Here is a 9,613-nt window from a genome sequence, read left to right on the forward strand (position 1 = left end):
CACACTGGTATGAAAAAATTAAACAATTTTGATTCCATGTAATAACACAAGAAACAGGATAGTGGGGATGTGATATCTTCAACCCGCAAGGGCGGAAATCCCAGAGGGGACAGGGGGACGTGTCCCCCTACCAAAAATAGTAGGGGGACACAATATCAAATGCCCCCCTACTATTTTTGTCTTTCATGGAGAAAAATACATCACTTCACAATCGAAATAATAGCTTTTGGACTAAATGACCTTACATTTTGGGTGAAAAACTTTTTTTTCTTTTTTTTATGCTTGTCAAATTTTCCATGCAGGCCCTGGTCCCTCTACCTTTGGGAAGAGATTTCCGCACATGTCAACCCACCTATTTAATATTCATGACGACATGCATATCACCATAAACTATTGCTAAACTTTAGAATTAAATAACTTAACTATTTGTTATCAGATTTTCATAAAATTGTATTTGATATAAATATTTTCAGCCCGGAGTAGCCCCAAAACAAGCTGCGTATCTGAATAAACATGCGTGCGCGTGTTTAGAGTTAGCCCTTTAGTATCTGGGCGTTGTAAATACTTTGTTTTTATTATAAAAATCAATAATGCGAGCGCGAAGCACGAGCAGAAAATATTTGATATTCCGATTTGAAAAAGGGTGAATTTAAACACTATTTTAAGTACTGTGTCGGAAAATTCTTAAGGGGGTGGGGGTCTACAAAACGTCGTTCATTTTCATTACATTTCTGTCATTCATCAACTTACCACTAGATTTCCAGGAGGTGTTGCCTATGGAAAATAACACATGCAGCACCCCCACATTTTGGGGTGCTTCACCCCCAGCACCCCCGCTTCCCAGGGCCATGGGGCAGGGCGAAAAAGACTGAAATTTGATTTTTATTGTCTGAATTGTAATTCTTTATACAAAACACGGGCGGTCGGGCTCGCCCACACTTGATTCGACATAAAACCCTCTAAGTTTCAAGTCCAACCACACCCTTGTCCCTCCCCGCTATCGAGTAGTCATGGTAGTGTGTAAACTATAATGGTTATCACGTATCGCGCGCGACTACGTCTGTATCGGCGTGCCGGAGCTTGATTGAGTCGCGTTACATGTTATAGGAGGGATGTTATTGGAATTAATATGTGAAAGACGTTGTATGATTTGCGATTGTCGGATGTGATAATTATGTACATTATAACATATATAAAAAATACAAAGGGAACCTGATTTCGTGGGGGTGCTGCCTATGGAAAATAATACACGCAGCACCCCCAGCACCCCCGCGAGTTCCCAGGTCCCTGCTATATAACCCACAATATTCATATGATAACCATTTCATTTGTTCTCGTCATCAGGCTGTGTTTTCAATTAAACCATTCCTTTCAGAAACTGCTAGAAACACATTGGCCGGGAAAGGACAATTAAAGGCCTATTATGTTAGTGTTTTGGCGAGACAGTTTTTTTCAAAAATGTACCCACACGCGACACTGGGATGAGCCCCTATTATTTTACCACCCTTTTGAAATTGCTTCGTTCTCTGCTTAAATTTGAATATGATATGGTATTAATTGATGTAAATTAAGTGAAGATGTACATCGGCGGATCCAGGGGGGTGGCGCAGGGGGCGCGCGCCCCCCCTAATATTTGAGCGGCGCCGCTCAAAAAAAAAAAAAAAAAAAAAGGAAAACAAAGAAAAGGCGCCGCTTGAAAAAATAAATATAAAGGAAAGAAATAAAAAGAAAACTACCTTTTTTCCAACAACTTCGCCGGTAGCAGTGCGCTGCCTGCATATAACTGGTGCCAATTAAGAATAATCAGCGCCACCTAAATCTAAATCGGCGCCGGACAAGAATAATCAGCGCTATTTGGTTATGAATCGGCGCAAGTCAAGAAAAATTGACACTACCAGAGTCTTAACCGGCGCCAATCAAGGATAATCAGCGCCACCTAAATCTAAATCGGCGCCGGACAAGAATAATCGGCGCCATCTGGTTATAAATCGGCGCAAGTCAAGAAAAATCGACACTGCCAGAACCGGCGTCAATCAAGGATAATCAGCGCCACCTAAATCTAAATCGGCGCTGGACAAGAATAATCGGCGCCATTCGGTTATAAATCGGCGCTGCTAGAGGCTTAACCGGCGCAGATCAAGAACAATCAGCTCCACATCTAAATCGGCGCCGGGCAAGAATAATCAGCGCTATTTGGTTATAAATCGGCGCCAGTCAAGAAAAATCGACACTGCCAGAACCGGCGTCAATCAAGGATAATCAGCGCCACCTAAATCTAAATCGGCGCTGGACAAGAATAATCGGCGCCATTCGGTTATAAATCGGCGCTGCTAGAGGCTTAACCGGCGCAGATCAAGAACAATCAGCTCCACATCTAAATCGGCGCCGGGCAAGAATAATCAGCGCTATTTGGTTATAAATCGGCGCCAGTCAAGAAAAAAATCGGCACTGCCAGAGTCTTAACCGGCGCCAATCCGGGCGCCAATCAAGGATATTCAGCGCCACCTAAATCTAAATCGGCGCCATCTGGTAATAAATCGGCGCCGGTAAAGAAAAATCGACGCTGCTTGAGTTCTTAACCGGCGCCGATCAAGAATAATCAGCTCCACCTAAATCCAAATCGGCGCCAGTCAAGCATAATCGGCGCCTCCTGGTTCTAAATCGGCGCCAGTCGATTATTAATTGCCGCTGCCTGAATCTTACGTGACGTCTGTAAAAATAATCAGCACTACTTGTTTGAATCGGTGCCGGTCAAGACAAATCGGCGCTGCCTTTGTCTTAACCGGCGCCACCTAAATTTAAATCGGCGCCGGTCAAGAATGATTAGCGTCCCCTGGTTCCAATAAATAGGCGCCGGTAGAATAATGAAGAATGGCCTATTGCCAACCAAATCTAGATCGTCGCCGGTCAGGAATGATCAGCGGCACCTAGCTGGTTATACATTTTATTGTTGAATGGTCATAATGAATAACAAAGCTTATCGCATGCCCTTACAGAGTGGACTAGGGCAGTTGCCCACAGATGTCATGAAATCTTAAATTTGTTATTTCAAGAAATCCAAGAATCATACAAAGGTGTAGAGCAAATCCTTTAATTTTGATCTTATTTTCCAACGCTTTAGTAAAAAAAGGTCAGTCACTTTTCTTCTTTACACATTCCACATTGTGCCACCTCTATGGCCTTTAGTGTAAGACAGCTACTCTAATGTTTTATGAAGATGATTCGATATTTTATTCCAAAACGTTGCTTATACCGGGAGTGTATAATTACGCAACCATGCAGACGTATATTCGTTAGACCTTACACCACTAAATATCATTTTCAATGTGTAAATACAGTTTGTCATTACCTTTGTTTTAACGTTTAAATGTTTACGCCACAAAATTTGATTTATTTTAATCTTCCATTAAGTTAAATATTATTCATCTGATCACTCAGGAAGAAGTTTAAAACAAAGATAACGATACCTATAAAACTGGTGAACTTTTTCCAAAGCTCTGTCTTGAAAGATCTCTTTCTGAATTCAACTCATAAGCATTATATCCAGTTTCATCAAAGTAATTAGATAAAAATTGCTCATCATTACAAATTGCATTAGATTTAGTGAAAAGCATCACAATATATAATTCTGTATATAGGCCTAAACATCATGTACATGAAAATTGAATGAAATTATATAAACCTGGGTTGGTGATGTATTACCAAATGATTCACGATGACTTGTAGTATCATTGTATATGCAGTGGCGTCGATCCGGGGGGGGGGCAGGGGGCGATCGCCCCACCAATGAAAATATTTGGTTTGGGAGGCAAACATATCGTTTTGCCCTCCCCCAATAGTTCCGCATGTGCAAAAATAAAATAAGATGGTAATGTTACACAGAAATCAGCAAGTGAGATAAAGCTACACAACTCGTTCTTTATTTAAAATCGTGCAAATTGTCCGCTTTACAGATTGGAATATAAACATTTTCAGCTCGCGCTTCGCGCTCGCATCATTTCTGTAGCAAAACCCCATACTTTTCATGATTAAATATATGTGAATAGAATGTCCCGTTATCAGTTCTTATCAAAAGAACTCCCGCTTCGATTTGCAATAATCTTTTATTGGATATAATCTTGTTCTCTATCAAAAACGTCCATTAAACTGTCATTTTTTCAGATCGAAATATCAAAATTTTATGCTCGCGCTTCGCGCTCGCATCTATTTTTTTTAAGATACCCATCATAATCATTGCTACCAAAATGCATAGAATATAAACCTTTCTGGTCAGAATATAAAGAAATTTTAGCCCGCCCTCGGCACTCTCGTTATCTGTGTAGTGAGATATGTATCCTTCTCATGAGTTACTACAAACAGTCCTAAACAGGCACCTTTTTCCTTTTTAAAGGTCAGTATACTATAAAAATTTCAGCTCGCGCTTCGCGCTCGCATTAATTTGTTGGTAAGATATGTGTCTCTATCTCATGAGTCATACAGATATATATATATATATATATATATATATATATATATATATATATAATGTATGTATATATATATATATATATATATATCAATTTTTCAATTTCAATTTATTTCATTCATAAAAACACATAAATATACATAGTAATAAACAAAATATCAATATAAGAATGTGGAGACAGCTTAGAAGAACCAAGTCTTATACAGTGCTGCCACCAAAATGTAAGCACAAACATTTTGAAATGGACATTTTATATATATATATGAATATATATATATATATATATATATATATATACACCTTTTCAACATTTTCTTTTATGGCGCCGGTGAAGTGCAAAAATTTGTGCGCCGCTCGGCAGTGCGCCCCCCCTTTCGCAAAAAGCTGGATCCGCCTATGATGTATAGGTGTTTAAAAAAAGAAAAACTATTTGAAGAGGCTGGTATTTAAAAAGGGAAATTCTATGCGGGAACAATCAAAGCAGAAGGCCTATTGTAGGCCCACATAAAAATTTAAAGCCTGCGGGCTTCGCGCTAGCGTGATCAGATTTCAGTAACTACCGGTATTTGAATTCATGTATGACCTTTTGGGAGATAACATTACGTACGTACGTAATAAATACTGCGTACGTACGTGATAATACTGCGTACGTACGTAATAATTATCACGTACGTACGTAATAATACTGCGTACGTACGTAATAATTATCACGTACGTACGTAATAATACTGCGTACGTACGTGATAATACTGCGTACGTACGTAATAATATTACGTACGTACGTAATAATACTGCGTACGTACGTGATAATTTTTTTTTTTTTTGGATGTCAAAAATGTCCGGTTTGGGGCTTCGTACAAATAGACTCAAAAAGGTGCTTCCTTTTTTAATACATGAGAACCAAAAAGGTTTCATGGAGGGCCGGTTTATTGGTGAAAATATTCGACTGTTATATGATTTGCTTTTGTATACAGATGTGAACGACATCCCCGGTTTATTGCTTTTAATCGATTTCGAAAAGGCTTTCGATTCGATTTCTCACAGCTTCATTATAAAAGTTTTTAAATACTTTAATTTTGGCCCATCGATTATACAATGGTTTAATGTCTTCTATGAAAATATTCAATCTTGTATTGTGGTAAATGGACACCTCACTCCGAGATTTAGAATCGAAAAAGGTTGTCGCCAGGGGGACCCATTATCTCCCTATATTTTCCTCTTGTGTGCAGAGATTCTTGGAATTTTATTTAGAAATACAAGGTGTATTAATGGAATAAAGATATCTGAACAAAATTTGAAATTGATTCAGTATGCGGATGATACTTTACTCACGTTAAACGGTACCGCTTCGGAATTGAATATCGCATTAAATATTTTAGATGAATATGCTGCAATATCTGGATTAAAAATAAATATTCATAAGACACGAGCGATTTGGATAGGGCTAAATAAAAACAAAAAAGACAAGATACTTTTTGATCGTAATTTAACATGGGTATTTGATGAATTCTTTAGATATCTAGGTATTGATTTTTGTACGGATTTGCAGAAGATGGTACAATATAATTACAACGAAAAAATTATAGAAATAAAGAGTCAAATGACATCATGGTTAAAAAGATATCTAACTGTGTTAGGAAGAGTAACTGTGGTTAAATCCTTGTTGGTTTCTAAGCTTAATTACCTCATTATGTCTCTTCCGAATCCTAGTGACGAAGTTTTAAAGGATTTAAATTCATTATTTTACAAATTCATATGGGAGGAAAAACCGGACAAAGTTTGTAGGATTCAAATGTCCCAAACATATTTAAACGGTGGGGTTAAAATGATAGACATATATTCACACTGTCAATCATTAAAGATTTCTTGGATTAGGAGAATTGTAAACGGATCAATTGATAGTTACATTCTAAGCTTTCTTACGTTATCCTTGCCAAGACTACAAGATGTTCTTTTGTATATGACATATATGGGTAGTCACTACTTTCGAGAATTATCAAAACAGACCTATATAACTCTTTCTGGAGTGAAATGTTTTTTGCTTATAGTAATTTCTTAACTATCTATTATAATAATCATGTCAATATACCTTCACATCCTTTATGGAATAATAACATAAAAATAGGCAATTTGCCAATATATATGAAGAAATGGAGTGAAAGGGGTATACGTTTCATTAATGATATTTTGGATGAAGGAGGGCATTTTTTATCTTTCAAAGATTTTCAGGATCTTTATGATGTCCAGTCAAATTTTCTTTTTTATCATTCACTGTGTGCTGCTATCAAGGAAGCCTACAAAAGGTCCACTTTCAATAGAATCCCCCAACCATTAATTCCAGATGTGCTATCATTTATTATACTAAACATAAAAAAGGATGCTCGCATATTTATTCCATTCTATTGAAACGACGAAAAACAGAAAACAAAAGCTTTCTTAAATGGAAGTGCATATTTGATCTGAACGATAAAAGGTGGGAATCCTATTGCTCATTGGGTTTTCAGTGTACCATTGATGTAACATTGCGTTGGTTTCAATATAAGGTTGTGCAACGTATATTATTTACAAATGATTTGCTTTTCAAATTGAAATTAGGTTCAGTAAACAAATGCACCTTCTGCCGAAAAGAAATCGAAACGGTTTTGCATCTATACTCGGAGTGCAGGCATGTTAATCACATTTGGAAAGAGTTAGAGGTTTGGATTAGGACCAAAACCAGTGAGACTCTACACTTTTCAGATGAAAATAAAATATTCGGATTTATTGGAAAAAACAATTGTGCACTTAATTGTATTTTTATTATAGTAAGAAAAACTGTATATGATTGTAAAATAAACAATACAATTCCTCTTTTCAGTATCATTAAATCCTCAATAATCAATTATTATCAAAATGAGAAATACATTGCCCAACTTAATTTCAAACAACGCAGATTTGACAAAAGATGGTTTCGGTTGAAAAATCTTTTTACTGTTTGACTTCAACATGTAAAATTATTTTGTTATACTTGTCAGTTCATTGTTTATATCAGTGATTGTATTATTCATTGTGCTCTGTACCTATTGATTTTTGATTGCCAATAAAATCCCTGTGGAGGGGAAAAAGATTATTTAATAAAAAAAAAAAAAAATAATAATAAGGAGAAGAACAACAGCAAAAACGGCGACAACAATAACAACACGAAGAGGAGAATAGAAGGAAGAGATAAAAGAAATAGAAAGAATAGAAGAAAGGACATATCGAAGCTTCAATCAAACTATGTAAAATAAATAATAATACCTGGTAGAGAAGAGAAAAGAACGTGGTCAGTATTCAGGCTAAATCAACCGTATAACATATCATTTGCATCTTTTCTTTGACTCTCAAGTGAAAGATATTCTTTCAATTTCCTCTTAAAATGCAAAATTTCCTATTTCCTTTATATCGTTGGGAAGGGAATTCCAATGTTTTATAGCATTGTAATAAAAGTAGTTACCAATACTACCTACCCTTTCTGGTAGGCAAAAGTTTAAATGGCTGTTTCTTGTATTATAGTTATGTAATTCGGTAACTAGATTAAAGTTTGATCCAATGTAATGATTCGATCTATTGTGATATAGATTTTATGCACGCGTGGTGCAAAATAAGCTGTTTGATCTCTTGTTGACTTCAAGAAAACCTGCTCCAGAGAGTTCGGTGTAGCCAACATGGGTTCTGGTACCAGAACAGTTAATGTATCTAACCATTTTATTCTGCATAATTTTCAACTTCTTTTTATCGAGTTCGCTTATGCCACTAAACCAAGCAGGGTTAGCATATAGTCAAATAAACTCTGAATAAAAGCAAAACAGAGGATACGCATTGCTTTTTGATCCATACAACTTTGATACATGTACAGAAATTTCAAACGGGCATTCGCCTTTTTCACGATTGATTCTACTAAAGATGAAAATGAAAGGGAACCAGTCAACTCAATGCCTAACTACTTTACAGATTCTTTCCTCTGAATTATCTTATTATTGTATGATACTTCAAATTCAAATGAAGTTTTATAATTACTTGTTGAACAAAACAGAATGCTCTCGGTTTTGCCTATATAAGTGTAACGATAATCTATTATCAGTCATCCAGTCGACACATGTAGACAGCTGTTCGCTAAGTTTTTCCTCAACAAATTTTGGGTTGGAATTTGAACAAAGTAGTACGCTATCGTCTGCATACAATAATAATTCAAAGTCAGCTTTTATACAAATAGACATGTAATTGATATAAGTTGAAAATAGAATTGGGCCTAAAATACTTCCCTGTGGAACTCCACACGTTATAGGCATAATTTTGGAACGAATATCGCGAATAGCCACTACTTGATGTCGATTCGACAAGTATAGGATTTGAACCATGCTATACAGTAGCCTGGTTAAAACCCATTATTTGTAATTTTTTCAATAAGGTGCCATGATTAACTGTATCAAATGCTTTTTGAAGATCTAGGAGTACCATCCCAACGATTTGTCCCTTAGAAATATTAGTTCTCAGATAATAAGTCAAGTGAATAAGGCATGTCTCAGTCGAATAGTCATGTCGAAAACCAGACTGCATGATATTCGTAAATCATAATCATTTTCTTTAAAATATTTTTCGATCTTAACACATACCGCCTTTTCTAGAATTTTGGATAATATGCTTAAAACACTGATAGGTCTATAGTTTTCAACAGCAGTTTTATATTTCTTCTTATGAATAGGAGTTACTTTTGCAATTTTCATATCCTCTGGGAAAGTGCTAGTAAAGATAGATAGATTTATCCAAAAAAATATGGTTTGTACAAACTCTGTGCTCCTTCTTTTAGAAATTTAGCAGGGATCAAATCTAACCCAGTGCTTTTTGATACATTTAATTTACGCAACTCATTAAAAATGAATTGATCCCTAACAGGTAATAATTCAAATTTATCTTGGCTTATACCTTTTTTTTCATAAAATTCACGAATGTTCTCACTGTCTGCACTGAAAATGTCTTTGCAATTTAAGATGGAAGTTTATCTACCAACGTAGCTGCGACATTTGTAAAATAGGAATTGAATTTATCGGAAATAGTTGTCTTATCATGACACGATTCTCCGTCAATTGAAACGACTAAGATCTTGGTCCTTAATTTCTATTTTTCTTT

This window comes from Lytechinus pictus, chromosome 17, assembly GCF_037042905.1.
Source record: "Lytechinus pictus isolate F3 Inbred chromosome 17, Lp3.0, whole genome shotgun sequence".
NCBI lineage: Eukaryota > Metazoa > Echinodermata > Echinoidea > Temnopleuroida > Toxopneustidae > Lytechinus > Lytechinus pictus.